Genomic DNA, 18,218 nt, shown 5'->3' with positions numbered 1-18,218 from the left:
ACCAAAATTTATGGTTTTGAGGAAATAATTTACTAAATTTCATAATATGTGTTACACATATTTTATATTAGTGAAAACAATTTTGGGGGAATTCACTCTTTCCCTGTAAAAGCAGCAAAGAATCCTGTGGCACCTTATAGACTAACAGACGTTTTGGAGCATGAGCTTTCGTGGGTGAATACCTCATGCTCCAAAACATCTGTTAGTCTATAAGGTGCCACAGGATTCTTTGCTGCTTTTACAGATCCAGACTAACACGGCTACCCCTCTGATACTCTTTCCCTGTAGTATTCCTAACCCAGATGGAGCAGCTTTTTGTTAATGCACGAGAACTGGAACAGAATAGAAACTAAGATGAAACTGACTAGTCTATTTTCACTGTCTGAACTGAGTGAAATGCCAAAATAAGAAATCAGTAGATATGGAGAAAAGTGAATTATAGTTACTAAATTCTTTTAGTTTTAATAACTAAAAGGTATTGCAATGATTTTTTTAAAATTGTATTAATGTTCATCTGACAGTGTCCCTTCACATTTGTGATAAGGCTCTGGACACCTTTCTCCAGAGATCTCTCATGTTTGTTTTAAAGTCCATTGTTTCTCTAATTCTCTGTTTCTGGTAACTGATTGGCCACACCTTCTTCTTGCATGAATAGTCAGAATCTGGTAGAGGCACAGCAATGTACCAAAGAGTTTAAACAGGTATCTCCAGAACTGTGAGTCATAGTCACTATTACAGATAAGTTTTCAGGGGTTGAGGATGGACTTGAAGATTCAACTAGCCCTTTTTGCATCTCACTTTTATTTCAGTGTAAGCTTCCCTATCCAGGTGAGAGTAAAACAGAAGAGCCAGTCACAGATTTGTTTCTTGTATGTGATTTTTATCTCTTTGCTGGATGGCTGGGATACCTTCCCAACCCTCTACCCTTTTAACATGCTAGGAAATAAGCTGGGATAATTATTTTTAATTAATCTGAATGTTTTGATTCTTTTCAGTTTTCCTTTTTCCAGATGTGTTACATTTCTGACAGAACTGGCATGTGAAAAAAATATATTTTTCTTGCAGGTGAACACTGAACAAGGCTATGAAGTTAAGTGTGATTTATATAATACTAGAAAATTACTGTAATCAAAAAACCAGGAATGTATCAGCTCTCTTACTGAGCTGAAATCATTTAAATTTAAAGTACCTACATGCAAAGAGCTTGGCATATCTTACTGCTTCAGGTTACAAATATTCCTAAATGGTGCTTATGCTGCACCTTGTTATTTTTTGCTTCTTAAATGGGAAATATTCTCTCCTAATGTCCATTATTAACTCTCCATTATTAGGACTTCCTTGGTATGAAGTTAGAATACTTTGCCATTTGTTTCTAGAGCTGTTCTTGTCATCCTTCCTCTCTGCTCCAGATCGAAAGCACTTTGCTTTATCCTGAACTTCAAATAGCAGCTTTACTTCTTTTGCAATTACTTTTTAATCTTTATTGAGTTTCTTAACAGTTTTCTAAGAACAGCTTTAACTGAAGCAAGTTGTTTAGTGCATGTGGGAAACTAATGCACAATCCACATAAGATGCAAGGTTGTAATTGACATCAGGGAGCATATGAGGACATCTTGAACTGTAAGCTAGAGCCATTTGTCCTTAGAACACTGAAAGAATGATGTGGTATTACACTAGTGTGCACAATATTTTTGAAATGTCTGTATTATATGATTAGGTTGTTTACAAATGAGGCCATTTTTGAGAGAGATCATACAGAATGGGTTTTAAGAAAGGGCAAATGATTGGCTAACAAGGGTTATTAGGACCTGATCTCCACTGTGATCTTTTAGCCTCATTTACACTTCTACAAATTGAGTGAAAAATGGCTGAAAAATGCTACCACCAGCATCGTACAAAATTCGGATTTGGGAGCATTTTACCTCCACTTTGCTCAGATATAAATGATGATACAAAGTTCAAGACAGTGGAGAGTCAGGTCCTCAATATCTAATTATATCAGTCTAAGTATATAGCACCTTCCATTCTGAATAATCATAAACTGCTTTTGGACTTATTATTTGTACTATAGTAGTACCTAAAGGTCCGAGTCAGGATCAGGGTCCCTTTGGTCTGAGCACTGTCCAAATGCATAGTAAAGAGTCCCTACCTCAGAGTTTACAATTAATTTAGGATTAAAACAAGTGAATGTGACTAACAATAGGAAGGCGCATGGGAGGGAGGACAAGGATAATTGTCATAAGTAAGAACACAGTTACAATAGATTTGCCTTTTATACTGTTATAGCATCACACAAAGGATATGATTCTGGCCTGTTGAAATCAATGGCAAAATTCCCAATGACTTCAATAGGGTCAGAATTTCCCCCGACATTGAGAAGAACATGCCAGATACCCACGTGCTGTATTTTTATAATCCACTTTCTCACACTGTTCAAGCCTAAAAAGTTTCACATCCTTGTATCTCTTGCAGGAGTTGCCTTCCCAGAGAGTGAGGAAGAATCCATTTTTAGTTTAATTTTAAAATCCAATAAAGGTAATCAATTTAAAACAAAATCCAGTGATTTTGTTTCTTATGATTCTTTACATGAGCTATCCTTTATAAATTTAGCAGGACTAGGAAAAATCCCTGGAAAGATTTGACAGAACCTTGTATTGAAAGTATGACTCAGTTTGTTTAAATTACATTGTATTATACAGAACTCTTTGTTCTCAGATTTCTCCTTCTTTTTGACCTTGGGTGCGCACACCTTGCTCCCAGTGCTGTAAGCAGAGCAATATGAAATATCAACAAAATCCCCAAACCACAAAGAAGTAACCTGGTTCCAGGTTTTGTTGCAAAATGGAAACTCAGACCAGAGTAATTGAAAAGTTTGCTCAGGTTCACAAATCTTGCAAGCATAAAAGAGGCTCCATTTCAATTGAACCCAAGTGATACTCTGTTTAGCTATGAAATGGAGCAAAACCTATGGCATTGAATATTTTTGGACCCAAATATGAAACTAAGTGGTTTTGGCTTGAATTTTTGGGGTCATTCATAGTTACTGGGTCTCAAACACTGCTAGTTACGACATGTGAAGTCAATATCATTTTTAATTTAAACTTCAGAATCTTATAATTAGAGATAGCCTGAGCCGTGAAGCTAGGATGCATGCCTGATTTCAGACATGGACTTCCCAGACTTCAAAGGTGTTCTGAACTGGGGTATAGGATCAGGCCTACTCCTACTTCTAATCCTATGAAAATACACCCAAACTGAACAGACTGCAAGTCTGAAGCTCTGTTAGTGGATTCCACTGGTCTACAATTTTTGAGAAGTCATCTGCTTCAGAGATAAAATGTGGTATTTATTATGTATTTTGATGTGCTGAATTCAAATATGACAATTAAAACAACTGATTGGCTACTGTTTCTAAGACTTTAGTTTTACGTTTTATTGTCTATGATATAATTGTGTAGATAGTTAGAGTTTAAATCATGATTGTAAACCTAGGTCTTTTCAGTGTTTATTGGTTGCTTATATTTTCTACCTGTCCTGTTTATGTAACACTTTCAAAACAGCAAAGGTTTATATAAATAAATTTAATTAATGAAACAAAAGGCAAAAAACTATTATGGTACATAGTTTAGTCCTATTCAGTGTCTACTCGAGTGCTTCTTGGTTGTCTCTGTGATTCATTAAATGGAGATCTCTTGTCATTCATGTCCAGTTAATGAGCATTCATAAGGCAAAGCAGTTTGATGGCTTCCATTGCCTCTGATAAGTGTTTTCTCGGCATAACGTGACGGAGATGTCCTTGGCAAATGGACAGTAGCTCGCAGTAGCGCTTGTCGCTCACTCGTGTGGCAAAAGGATGCAGGAAGCTCTTCGCAATTATGTAAAATCTCGTCGTAGACAGAGCGCGAGTTGCGCGCACTAGAGTTGCTGGGAAAAAATCTGATGAAGTGCAAAAATCTATCTTAGTGACATGTTGCAAACAAGGCTTTGTATGCTTGAGGAGGTTTTCCCACAACAACCTGTAGTTGTCTGCCTTGTTGTTTCCGAGAAAATTTTTGCCACTAACTGGAAGGCTTTCCATCATCTGTTTCTTTCCACGCAGTACATGGTCAAATGCATCCTCTCGAAGTTTTGAATCTGAGGGACCAACAAGACCACCTTCCTTTATCTTAGCTTCATCCTAACCTTGGAATTTTCCACGGAGGTACTTGAAAGCTGTTTGTTTTTGTCAATGGCCCTTGACAAAGTTCTTCATCGACTAGCTTGATGTAAAGGGGTGGTAAACAAAATCCTTCCTTGATTCAACAAGTGGGTGATGCTGAACACTTTTCCTTCCAGGCTCCAATGACTGTCGGAAGTGGCCAATCTTTCTTGATGTAGTGGGAATCTCTTGCAACGGGACTATCCCCTATTCGCAGAGAAACAGCAGTAACTTGTGTATCCAGTCTGCAGACCAAGCAATAGAGAGCAACAACTCAAATCGCACAAAGTTGCACTGATGTTGGTTCATAGTTTATGCACCTCAAAGTTGTTTCATGTTGTATAGTTTCCTTCATATGGACTGCCTGCCAACTGGAACTGATGGCAAAAACATTGCATTATGCCAGGCAAACAGCTTTAGCAACTCGTCTTTCGATGAATCAATTGAACAATCTCCCTCATCTGGATTTGACGATGTTGAGGGCTGCCATACACCATCATGTTGTTGGTTTAGGCTACAAGATCACCTTCCATGAAGAGAATGGGACAGCATCTTTTTTGACGGTCGGAATACAGGAAACCTCTACATCACCTGCCAGGAGATTCCACTGCGTGTACGTCTGGAGCCCCAACAGCTAGAATAGAGCCAATTCAACAATTTAAGCATCATTTCACGTCTCAGTGAGCCCCAAATTAGTAAAGTTTGACTACATTTTATTTCAGAGCATCTTTGTCTGTTTACAGCAGTGTGGTCTCATGACATTAGAGAATCACCTGTGATCTGTTCTCACATGACAGAACAAGTGGAATTTCAGTCACTGTATGTTACAGTAGGATACACACGGTTCTGTTTTTTAAGTATTTTAACTGACAAAGTAAATTAATTATTTTCATCTACCAGGCAGGCAAGACCGTTTATATGAAGTTGACATTACCTCAAAAAAGTACATCCAATGCCATAATCTGTCCATTTAACTGGTGCTTTTTGGCCCAATATCTAATGGACTCGTCGTCTCCCTATGTCATCTCTTCTTCCTACAGATAAGATTTCTATCTAACAATTGCCTAACATGGGTGAGGAGTGCCAATTAGCGCCCTCCCAGGCCAGCTTTTTCTGCCCATGAAAGCTATTGAGAGCGGACTTTCATTTCAGAATGGAACGTTTTCAGCCCAATGATGCTGCTGCATTAAGATTGCACTAATTAATTGTTCTGCTGGGTCTGTCAAATCACCTCCATAAAGATTACGAATGATCACTGGATGATTTTCCTCACCCTTCCCACACTCAGACCCCCCCCCCACACACACACACAAGAAGAGAAAAGTTGGCATCTCTCCCCCCAACAGCCAAAAGGCGGAAGGGGGGTAGAAGAAAGGGGAAAAAAGAAGAGAATAATAGGGAGGTGAAAGTTCTTCTCCTTTCGCAAATGCACAGGCCATGCTTGTGGGCTGGAGTAGCGGAGAGAGCCAAGAGATGCCTTCCTCCGCCAGAATGGCATTTAAACTTTAATAGGGTATTGGGTCATCAGTCTTTCAGGTCACTCGCCTCCAGTACACATCCACCAAAATCTGTAGGACCTCCTGAGGACAGACTTCTCTCCAACCTCTTCCCCTTGCCGATGCATACAGTGTGTGAGTGCTGTGGTAGGTAGAATTTTTCTCCTTCAGCCTGACTGTCTGCACAAACTCATCTTTTCTATAGATCACTCCTTTAAATAATAATTGCATAAATATAACATGTAGCATTTGGGCCTTGAAGCTGGCCTCTTAAGACAACATATTGCAGTAGGTTGTGTGGGCTTACTTCAAACACGCAACTGCCTGCTGTTACCTTCCTAAGGTTTCCACTTCCCTGGATTCCAGAAGGATAACAAGTGACACAACTTTCCTTTACAGGTCTTTCCATTGTTCCATCTTGTGATACGCATAGCCAGGGGGCAGCAATGGAAGTGTTAGCAGGAGCCTTACAATCCCGCAAGGGGTAGGAAGGTTTCATAGATTAAACTAGAGCACCTGAAGCCAATTGAAGCACCAGCAGTCAGTCAGGATGAAGACCCCTGCTTCAGCCAGACAGTGTGGAGTTGAGCAAGAAGGTTTGTTGGAGCAGAGAACAGTTTGAAGAGAGACCAAAAGGAAAGTTGTGAGGAGTGCTTGCAGTGGGCTGAGAAAAATCAAAAAACCCTAGGTAAGGGGCACCTGGCTTATGTAGAAGGAGGGCAAGAAGCCCCATCACAAGCTGATGAGAGAGAGAGGGAAGTAGCCCAGAGAAGAACGCTAGTTCAAGTGGTTCACCACAAACCGTCAGGGCCCCTGGTTTGGGACCTGGAGAAGAGGGCGGGCCCAGGTCCCTCCCTCTCCACTCCCCTCCTCAAGGACACTAGTGGGGTAATTAAAATACCGATTCAGAGGCAAGCAATGGTGCCCTGAACGTTCCCCAAAGAAGAGAAAGCGTGAGACCCAGCATAACAGTACTGGCAATTTGCCACACTCCTTTAGAGGGCTTCCCCTATCCTAGGTGTTAGAGCTGGATCTCAGCAATTCCTTTTACCCTGTCCCATTTGACCGCAGGGAGAAGGAGGTGTCCCAGTTCCTTCCTGTAGCCTCCCACATGATCATATGAACACTCCAACACTACTGGATCTTTGTGCTGAGCTAGCTGATTGGTGCCTAGTTTCCTGCATTTGCTGTTAGGCAATAGGAGCCAAGTGAGGAACAGATCAGTTGGAGATAAGGCAGACAGACCCTTGGGGTGAGCTGCTGCTGCCACACCATCACCATGGGTGATGGAACTTTGCTGCCCAAGGCTCTATGGTCTCAAATCCTTAGCTCCTTCTTAAGCCAGGCCCTGGGCTATGATGCTCTAAAGATCTTGCCTTAGAGCCTGATGTTGCCGGTGCTGTGCGTAGAGAGTCCCATTGGAGTCAACGGGAGCCTTGTGTGCAGAGCACTTTCAGGAGCAGGCCCCTATTTCACCATTGCAGCTAGAATGTTTGTTCATTTATGTAAATATATTTGTTAATGAAGTGCAGCCTTAAGGCTTCTGGCAAGTTGTTAGTGCCACAGAACAAGGCTATTGCTGCCCTAAAGCATCTCTCTCTCTCTGTTTCACACACACACAGAGGTGTGCTAATGACTCCAGTTTATATTAACTAAGCACTATATCTATTCCTCCCCCAGCTCATGAGGAGAAAGCTCTGATTGTTGGTGCCATCCAAGAATACGAGACCTTGACTTGTATTCACTTTGTAGACCACACAATGGAAACTGACTATATATATATATTTCTCCTAAGGATGGGTAGGTTCCAATGCACTGAGTCTGCTGCTTTTTGATTTGTAAAACTAATTGTGAGTAAAATGAGTGCTCCTAGACATGAAGCACTGCTCATTGGCTTCATCCAGAGCAGATAAAATAGGTATTAAGCAATCAGACCTTCCTGACATTGTTGATGCACCTCAGTCTTGATCTGCAGCCCCTGCTATTCCAGTCCTACCTCTCCACAACAGCTTAATCCATAGGCCATGTATCTTGACATATGGCATCTCCTGCTATTCCTTTCATTCTTACTCCCCAGTGAAGCCAAAGAACCTCTGACCTGCAGCACCTCTGATGTTTTAACAGAATCTGATCCCTGCAGACTCCTGTTAGTTTCAATGGACTTTGGATCAAGTCACTATTCCTGACTCAAAGCAAGCATAGACCTGGCCCTTCTTGAGTAGAGACAGCCAATGAATTGATTAGTGAAGCAGGTAGAGACTTTAACAGACTTGTTTTCGCTTGTGATCTAAAGTGGGATTTTTACCTATCTGTCTGGAGGTGAGCGTTCCTAAGTTGGCTTAGAAACTGTGAAAGGTACTGCAATTTCCACATGCTGTTCACAGCCCGCACATTTTGAAGGGTTTTTAACAATTTCTTTCTTCTATGGATTTTGTTCAAGAGTAAAATTATAGCTACAAACCAGCTCAAAGTGCACATGAATGTTGGCTGAAAAGTCAAAGAATATCAGGGTTGGGACTTCAGGAGGACCAATTGCCAGAGAGATTTTTACTGCAGTTCCTGAAATGGCTCCCTAAAAGGACTGAACTCCCAAGCATGGGGGTATGGCTACACTTGCAGCTGTACAGCGCTGGGAGTTAAACCTGTCTTCGTACAGCTGAGTAGGGAAAGCACTGCAGTCTGGCCACACTGACAGCTACCAGCGCACTGTCGTGGCCACATTTGCAGCATCTGCAGCAGCATTGGCAGCAGTGCATTATGGGCAGCTATCCCAGCGTTCAAGTGGCTGCAATGTGCTTTTCAAAAGGGGGGTGGGGTGGAGTGTGACAGGAAGAGTGGGGGAGAGAGAGAGTGGATTTTTGGAGCCGACACTGTGTCAGCAGCTGCCTTGCACGTTCCGACCCCCTTCCCCACCCCTCTCTCACTCACTGAAAGCAATTAGCCTCTTTGTTTTTTTCCTCACAGACCAGGTAATCAGCCTCCCTGGAAAAGACCCCCCCTCCCTGCTGCCCGCTGTGCTGCTTCTCTCAAGCCCTCTACCTCCCTCTCTCTTCAAGCAAACACTAGCTGTGGGCGTTCCAAAGGGAGGCCCCCTGCCTCTGCTCATTTACAGCAAACAGGAGCTCTGTTTGGTTTTTTTTTATAAGCAGCTCCAGGAGCCCTGATTTCACAACAAAACAAACAGAGGCATCACAACAAAACAAAGAGAGTTATCTTTCTTTACTTAGGATTATGAGAAGGTTCTGTAGGTCAGTTACAGTGTAGTAAGATTATTCTCTGTTTACACTGGCACCTCAGTGCTGCAGCAGCAACACTATTCTCTTTATTCCTCTCAGGGAGGTGGAGTACAAGCAGCGCTGTAGCCAGGGAGATACAGCACTGTATGTGCCTTGCCAGTGTGGACGGGGAGTGAGTTACAGCGCTGTAAAGCCACCACCAGCGCTGTAACTCTCAAGTGTAGCCAAGGCCTGGGTTTAGCAGGCCAATGCTCAAACCACTGAGCTATCTCTTCCCCCAAGTCTAATCACTGTGCAAGAATTAAAAAAACCAACCCCCCACCACCCCCAGGAACAGAAAGATTTTGCTAGCCAGCACAGGTGATTCTTTCTGCAGCAACAGCCCCTGAACCAGTCAGCTGTGGATTGCAGTTAGGGTTAGCACCAGCCTTTGGGTTTCATCAGTGAATTCTGAATGATATCCTCTCATTCTCTAGCTGCTGGTCTTACTTTGGAAAGGTTGGGGGCTCCCAGGTGGCGTCGGTGTGCAAAGGGGGTTGCATGAGAAAAGGAATCATTCAGCACGAACTAAACCATGCACTGGGGATGCTGCATGAACAGAACAGGAATGACAGGGACAAATACGTAGTGATTTCATGGCAGTACATTAGTCCAGGTATGTACCATATCATATACTTGAACTAGTTTGACCGAGAGAGAAAGAGAAATGTTATTAACTCAGCCATTCTGAGGCCTAAAGTGTTACGTTCTGAACCTGTAACTTTTCCTCAAAGTAAATTCCCCACTCTCATGGGCTGACTGTGCAAAAGTGTAGAGTTGGCCTCCCTATTAAGTGCCCAGAAAAAGCTGCAAAAAATAAAAACCAGTCTGTAAATGTCTCATCCTGATGATCATTTGAATATGGATTTACCTAGCTCTTCAACTCTGTGTGTGAAAATAGAAGCACTGCACTGTAATTTCTTGGCATTCTTTATTCTATTTATTTATATGGCCATCATAACTATAGTATCATCCTTCCATTAACACCATGAGAGGCAAAGAAATATTATTAGCCCCACAACACCCTTGAGACATAGGCATTGACTCCGTGGGAGCACTCATGAAAAAAAATTAGTGGATGCTTAGTACCCACTGGCAGCCAGCTCCCCTCCAGCCCCCCCAGCACCTCCCACCTGCCGGCAGCCCCACTGATCAACTCCTCCCCCTCCGTCCCAGTGCCTCCCACCCACCGGAGATTAGCTGTTCCATGGAATGCAGGAGGCACTGGGAGGGAGGAGTGGGGACAGAGCGTGCTCAGGGAAGGGGGCGGAAATAGGCAGAAGGATGTGAGGCAGGGGCGGAGCAGGGGTGGAGTGGCGCAGGGGCAGGAAGAAGTGGGGTGGAGTGGGAGTAGGGCCTGGATCTGAGCACCCCCAGAGAAAAGAAGAAGCTAGTGCCTGTGTCCTGAGGTACTATTATTCTTATTTTACAGATGAGAAACTGAGGCACAGGGTAATTAAATGGCATACAGAAATTTTGTGGCAGAATTAGGAATTGTTCCCCTATATCCTGAGTCCCAAACCAGTGCCTTAACTTCATGGCCATCCTTCCCCATTCAATATGAACATGCAGAGAGTTTAGGTAACCCACAGGTCAGAGTGTGTTACACATCCCATCCATGCCCAGTCCACGGACAATATGGGCACAGAGGTGGATGCAAATCACATACTGACTAGTGGGTGGCACATATAATGCCAGATACAGAAATGTAGATGACTGTAAGCATAGATCTAAAGCATATTACCTTTTCATTTCAGTATGTGATTGGCTCTTACTGCAAAGTGTGAAGGATGCTATATTAATTTGATGTAGAAGTAGAAATTGTTGCTGTGCTGATTTAGTTTGTTACTGGACTATGATTCACCTTTTAAAACTTGATGTATTGTGACTGACAGGTGATTTTTATCACTTTAAGCCAACCAGAGCTAGTAACCTGGGCCTCAAGTATGACTATTCCTCCGTGATGCACTATCACAGTAAGAGAATGAGGTTAGGTTGATATTGCATTATCAAACACTGATTGGTTAGTAGCATCTGAACTGTAAATGTAAAAAGGCGGTGTTTTATTTAAAAGTATATTTTTCATAATATTACACTCAACAACAGTCCAAATATTAAATAACTCTGCAGAGTTTTGAAGGTAAAACAATGGAACAACTCAGTGAACTTCTAGGGTGTTATTCCTCATATCACTTCAGATTTGCTTTCTCCAATACATCTGGAAAGGCAACCATTACACCATTCCCTGATAGCACAGTGCCCATTGGACAGAGGTTTGGACTGAGTAACCTAGATGTGGCCAAAATCAACAAGTTATATGAATGTGGTAAGTAAGCCCAATATTATTCCTTATTCATTTTAATCCACTCTTGGGCTATGATCTCATGCTTTAAAAATAAAAATATTTTGTACAGGCTCTGAATGAAGCAATACAATCAAAATGCAACAGATTCTAGGCCTGTGAGTTCATGGTGCAGATCTGTGGATCAGTCGGCATATACTCCCCTAGAAGATGATTGCAATCTTTGATAAAAATGGGTGAAATGTGAAATCCAAATGATAGAGCAGCATTTTAAAAAATGTAAGTGCTCATCATATTGGTTTTTGCAAATCTGCTGGGCAGTTAGGGAGAGCCTGTGTAGAAATCAGACATTCGCACATATCTGTGCAGTATTGCACATTTTAAGAGCCATTTGTGGACATGGATGGCATTTCTGGAATGACAAGAGGTAGTTCCTCTGGAAAAAATTCTAGGATGAGCAAGATGGAAGGATGGAATAACCAGCCAAACAAAGGAAACATCAAAGGCCCCCTTCTCAACACTGTTTAATTTAAGCATATAGAGCTGTGGTTCTCAACTTGCAGGCTGCCTGAAGCCCAATCAGCACATAGTTGCAGCCCATGTGACATCCTCAGAAGGTAGGTATACTGGCCACTGGGTTAAGTTTTCTGTTCCCTGACTGACCAGAGCAGGGGCTGCTCCAGGCTAATGAGAACACCTGACTCTAATTAACCTGCAAAGAGTCAGGTGAGGCCATTCAGTTAATGTGACCACCTGACTCTAATTAAGGCTCTCTGGATCTATACAAGGGCTCACTTCAGTCAGACGAGAGGAGCCAGGGGTGAGGAAGTGCAGCTGAAGGACTGGTTACTGAAATGTCCTCAGACCATTGTTAAAGGAGCCTAAGGTAAGGTGAAGAGGGAGAGGCAGGAGAGCTGTGGGAAGTGGCCCAGGGAAATGTAGCAACTCGGCAGTGAAAGGTTGGCTGCCAACAACTGCTACCATTAGGGTCCCTGGGCTAGACCCGGAGTAGAGTGGAGCCTGGGTTCCCCAACTCACCACTACAAGAACATTCTCCGGGAGGGGAAGTCAGGCCCCTGTCAGGACAAGAGGCTGACAGAGACTGTGGGAGTTCTCTCACCAACCTCCTTGCAGGCCTATGATGAAAAGGCTTAGCTAGACTGTAACCCTGGCCCTGAGAGAGAAGGGCTATGTGAGAGGTCACAGTGGCCACTGAGGCTTAGCATAAAAGCTAGAAGCGTAGAACCCAGGGGAGCAAGGTCAGAGCTCTGCCACTATATATATATATATATATATAAAAAATCATGTTATGTGGGAAGCACCTACAAGCTGCATATGAGGCCCACAATGGTAAATAGGTTGAGAACTGCCAATATAGAGGATAGCATATAGAGGTAAAATTAACCTCAGTGCAGGTATGCAAATCTCTGCACATAGGGCTTATGGGAGGCTTAGCTGGTGCATCTCTGGCCTTTTTCTGGGCCCATGCACAGTAGTGAATTTCACCCTGGAAAGTAGATATGGGACCTAGGGTGGATCTGGCCTATAACAGCTTGTATAGGTAAAGACCTTGGCAACAGATGGCTGTGGGGAGGCTGAAGCAGCAGACAGCTGCTGGGGATTGGCCCAGGCTAAGAATGTGGTACAGCCACAGGTTAGCCAAAGGATGCATTGATTCAGTAACCTTCATCAATAGGGCTTTTCTGTAGCCCCAGAATATGCCACAGCTGTTGTAGCCTCAGCCATCGACTACAGCTGTCCTTCTCAAGAGGAAAATTCTGATAAAGTGTTGCAGCTTCAGTATTGACCACCATGCCTCAGGGTGAATCCTCCCAGTGGAACAGGGGACTGACCAGGTGAGCATATGGAGATGTCATTTCTACCACCCTACAACAGGTTGAGTGAATGTGACCCCTAGTGGTTATAGATAATCAGAAGGAGACATTCCTTTGTGGATTCCAAGCCTTTGTAAGAAGTCAAATTAATCTGTCCTTCCTTACATGTGTTTCCAGATTCTTTACTCTGTCTGGAAATTAAGAGTGTGTATATCATACAGAGCACTTAATTCTGTTATTGCTTTTTTTTGTGCATCCAGTATCATTAAGATCTTTTCATTCTCCCATCCTCAGGGATCCATAGCACTCTGCTCTCTAATGTGACTGGAAGTTTTTCCTCTACTATCTACCGATCATTATACCCAAAGAATACCAACTCTGTATGGCTGATTCGTATCCCAGCAAACAAAGTAAGAAATAATTATGGAATGAAATGCTCTTTGCTGACTGTGGAGGGCTAACTGTGCAATTGGTTTCCAGGTGCTCTTATAAATGACAATTGAACTTATTAGATAAACATTTTAGATGAAATAGTTTTACTTAAGCAATTGAATTTATAATAAAATCAACCCAGCTGCTAGGAGTGAACTGTTGGAAGAGTTGGAGATGTGTGATTAAATTCTTCCATGATCTTTTCTCCAGATTTTCCTGCAGTTTAATTCCTTATATATCCAGTCCTCCTCAGACTGTGCTTCCAACCATATTCTGGTTTATGACGGAGGCAGCAGGAGAGACACTGTCTTTCTGAACAAATTGTGTCGACCAAAGCAGCTCCCCTCAGTAGCGTCTTCTGGGAACATGATGCTTGTGGAGTTGGTCAGTGATGGCACCACGCTGCCCAAATTTAAGGCTTCTTACAGTTCTGGTAAGTCTCCAGTCTCTCCCAGTAGGCCTGAGACCGTGTCTGGCAACTTTCATTCATGCCTCAGAGCTGTGGATGATTATTTTAAATCAAACGCAAAACAAATGAAATTAAAATGCTCGAGCAATGAGGATGCAAGGTGTAGCCATTATAATGGGATAGAAAAAATCCTTCAGTGGGTGTATTTTGTGCAGGCTGCTCAACCCCTCTTTATGCTGTTAGAGTGGCATAAGGAGGCCTCCTTTTCAGGCATAATCCATATCAATGTGCATAAGTTTGTGTCTGTGTGGACATCTCTGCGTGGGAATCTGTGTTTTTGCATAAGGGGGTCCCTATGTACATTTAATCCCTTTTCTGTTCCCAGTGCACTGTGGCAAGACTTTTACTGCCATGAATGGGAAGTTTGAGTCTCCACTGTATCCTTCTCACTATCCTCCCCTAACAGACTGTGCCTGGATAATGATAGCGCCAGAAGGATCTAAGGTGAGCTGAAGTTACCTGCTGTAGGGCTGCCCTGGAGATACGAGCAATGGCAAATCAAATGGATTCTGCCTGCTGTAGAATATCCAGCAGCTGTTTGGAATGTCAAATTATCAAACTGGAAGGGCATGCTTCTCCACTTTGCTCACTGAGAATCTTGGCACTGCCCCTGGCTCTTCTCTGCCCAATTCAGACACAAGTTAAGCTTCAAAAAGGGGCACCTTTAGGGTTTACTATTCCCAGAAAGCCTTTCACCAGTGGAGAATAAGGCATAGCAGACCATCCTTCTGCCACCTACCTGCCCCCTCTTTTTCTACCCTGGTTAATACACAGGCAGAATTCTCCAGATAATTTCTCCAGCGATTTAAGTTAGGTTGCAGTACAAAACTATCTGGATTTAAAATATCTGTGTAAGAGGGTTGGTTTCAGTGGGCACAGAACTGAGAGAACATTCTTGAACTTGCCTGTTTCAAAGACAATGATTAAGATTGTGGGGAGCCGCACCTACGTTGCAGGTAGGGGATCATCACCTGCCTACTGGTGCAACAAATGGAGGAAGGCTTGAATTTTCTGACCTGTTTAAACATCATCTGCTTTTTTAAAGTAAATCCAAACACTAATGTTTTTGTGTTTCTAGGACACACAGGGGTGAAAAGAACAGAAGTACTTGTGGCACCTTAGAGACTAGCAAATTTATTTGAGCATAAATTTGTTAGTCTCTAAGGTGCCACAAGTACTCCTATTCTTTTTGTGGGTACAGACTAACATGGCTGCTACTCTGAAACCTGACACAGGGGTGAGTGAGTTGAGTTAATGGCAATTTCACCAAGATATAATGAGATATTGCTGGAATTTTCCAGATAGTAAACCAAATTAATGCAGATCCATATATCTTTATCTCCAAGACCACAACAGGACTCAAAAAAGAACTGGATAAGTTCATAGAGAATAGGTTCATCAATGGTTATTGGCCAGAATGGGCAGGGATGGTGTCCCTAGCCTCTGTTTGCCAGAAGCTGGGAATGGCCAACAGGGGATGGATCACTTGATTACCTGTTCTATTCATTCCCTCTGGGGCACCTGGCACTGGCCACTGTTGGAAGACAGGATACGATCTAGATGGACCTTTGGTCTGACCCAGTATGGCCGTTCTTATGTTCTTAGTCTCCAAAGGGGACACATTAACATGCTGACTTACCACCTGTCAGTGTGAGCCCATCAAGTCTCACAAGCAAACAGGGCTGAGCCTAGTTAATATTTGAATAGGAGACCTCCAAGGAAAATGCAGGAACATAAGAGCAGCCATACTATGAAAGTGGTGTTGGTGACTCAGTATGTAGCATTCACTCTTCTGAGACAGAACTGACCTGTTGCCACAGCATAGTGTTTGCTTTGTGGATGGCAATGCTGTCTTTCAGATAAAATTTGACATTGAGGTCCAGACCCCCTGTGGTTACTAAAGATCCCATGGCACATTTTGTAAGAGTTGGGCCATTAGGCCTTAAAATCTTGAAAACAAGCATCACCTTTAAGGGCTATGAGCCAAAAGATGACAACCATGTTCAACTAGCACCCAGCTCTTTCCTTCTCTGTGATCTTTGATCCCTCATCACGGCTTCTGAATAAACCTTCTCAGACTTCTCTGATGCCCCATTCCTCCAACCAACCACAATGCCCTCTTGCGTCTGCCCAAACTCTTAGAAACTGGCTAGTCCTGTAGAGTTAAAACCTCACAGGATTAGCCAGTGCACATAAGATTAGCATTGGTGACCTGGCCACGTTTCAATTTGAGTAATTACATTCTACTCACCTAAATATCTTCCCCCATTGGATATGGATTCGCCCTCCTTTCCTATTACAATTGTACATATACAGTCGTTGTGCAGCAGAAAGCAATTGCTGTGGTGCATGATCAGTGATGAGTGTAAGGGATCACTTTGTATAGTTTGGATGAAAGGGACTATCTAAATATTGTTGTTTCCAGTGGTGCCCACATTGTGCTAGGCACTGTACAGATGCTAAAGACCCTCTCTAAACAGCTTGTTGTTGGATAAATCACGAGCTTACTCCTGCAGAGAATTTGGCTCATTATTAATTGAATGTTTTCCGGCACCCTAACCCGTCCAATAATATCTCAACAGGCTGCCATTAATGACTGTGTGATTCACAGAAATGATGCACTGAGAACATAGTGGAGATGTTCACTTTGCTTGTCTCTCACTGACAGATATCATTGACTATATTGTCCTTCCTTCTGGAGGAGTCCTTTCAATGCGAGCATGACTACCTAGTTATTTACGATGGAGGTACAATCATAGCCCGTTCTGAGGGTAAATACTGTGCGAATGACACAGTTCCAGGCTTCATCTCCTCTGGGAACTCAGTGCTTGTCCAGTTCCACAGTGACTACTTCCTGCAGTATTTTGGATTCCAGGCTGAATACTCATTCAGTAAGTACGAAGGCAGTAAGGAACGCAGTGTAATTTAATAAGCTAAGCATGGGGTTGAGGGCCAGCAGCCCCATAATTCTAATCCCAGCTCTGCAGCTGACTCACTATGTGACATCAGGCAACATTTTCAAAGCCTAAAGTTAGGCTTCCCCTGACTTCAGTGGGAGCAGGAGGTATTTAGACCTGGAAATCAGGAAACTTATTTCAATGCCTGAATATGATTCTAGGAGTCTTACTTCTGCCCGAGTTTGAAAATGTTGGTCTTTGGCCATAACCTCTGCATCTGTTTCTCTATCCCCAAAATGGGTACAGTAATGCCTGCCTCTCAGACAGGAGGGTTGTGTGGTTTAGCAAGACAATGTGTGAAAATCTAAGGCTCTGCGCAATACTAGCATTACTACTTTGCAGTAGAGTGTAGTGGTTAGAGCTGGGGAGGGGGACTCAGGTGACCTGGGTTCTAATCGCAGCTCTGACACTGACTTTGAGTCACTTCCCCTCTCTGCCTAAATTTCTTCACCTGTGAAATGGGGGTTAATCATACAGACCCACATTTGTAAAGTACTCTGATATCTACAGACAAATGACACTATGGAAGCATTAGGTACTATTTCTAACGTGTTAATTATGTCATTTTTAGCATAAATACTCTGCTTCCCAAGTATATGGCATCTCTGCATGCAAATAGAAATGATACTTATTCCCTTTATTTCTGCAGTTTCAGCCTGAGAGATGCCTGAAAGGACTGCTCTGATCCATGCATCATGATGATGCAGGTAGATGTCTGACAAGTGATTTCATCTGAAAGGGGAATCTGCCATTTATATACTTGCCTGTTGTAGTCTTTGTACTTGGAGAATGTGTAAACACCCTTTTCTAGGCTATGTAATGATATACACTTGTAATAAAGTATTGGAATCTATAGTGTGTCAGGTTTTCTTTCAACTTTTCTCTCTAGCTAACACAACCCATCTAACATCCAGCTGGTGTAGATGACAATGGCTCACTTACTGAGCAGGACATCTCTCTGGCATTACATGAAAGCAGTATTCCAGTTTCTCCACTGACTACCTATCACTCTCTGGTAGAGTTTAAGGTGTTGATTGTTAGATCTTATTTCTTCACCCTCTCTCTTCCCTGGTCATGAGCAGAGCAACAATACCCAAAGTCCAAAGGTGCAAACAATTCAATGTTTATTGGGGTGAACTTCCAGCAAGCTTAAATCCAAGTTCCTTTTTCCTTATTTTTGAACCCATCTTACTTCCTGTTTGCCCCTAATCTATATAGTAATATTCTCAGCTATACCTTAACCAATCATTCTAC

At 42.8% G+C, this 18,218-nt stretch overlaps 1 protein-coding gene and 1 pseudogene across 1 annotated transcript in view; one reads left to right on the top strand and one right to left on the bottom strand.

Moving 5' to 3' along the window:
* The window catches only part of PRDM11 (PR/SET domain 11), a 276,782-nt gene that overhangs the window by 62,271 nt on the left and 196,293 nt on the right, over positions 1 to 18,218 (bottom strand). The gene's annotated exons all lie outside the window — the stretch shown is intronic.
* On the top strand, positions 760 to 16,936 carry LOC116821725 (hatching enzyme 1.2-like; annotated as a pseudogene).

The sequence above is a fragment of the Chelonoidis abingdonii genome, chromosome 4, assembly GCF_003597395.2.
Source record: "Chelonoidis abingdonii isolate Lonesome George chromosome 4, CheloAbing_2.0, whole genome shotgun sequence".
Classification (NCBI taxonomy): Eukaryota; Metazoa; Chordata; order Testudines; family Testudinidae; genus Chelonoidis; species Chelonoidis abingdonii.
The sequence above is the reverse complement of the archived record's forward strand: the minus strand, read 5'-3'. Positions and strand labels throughout refer to the sequence as shown.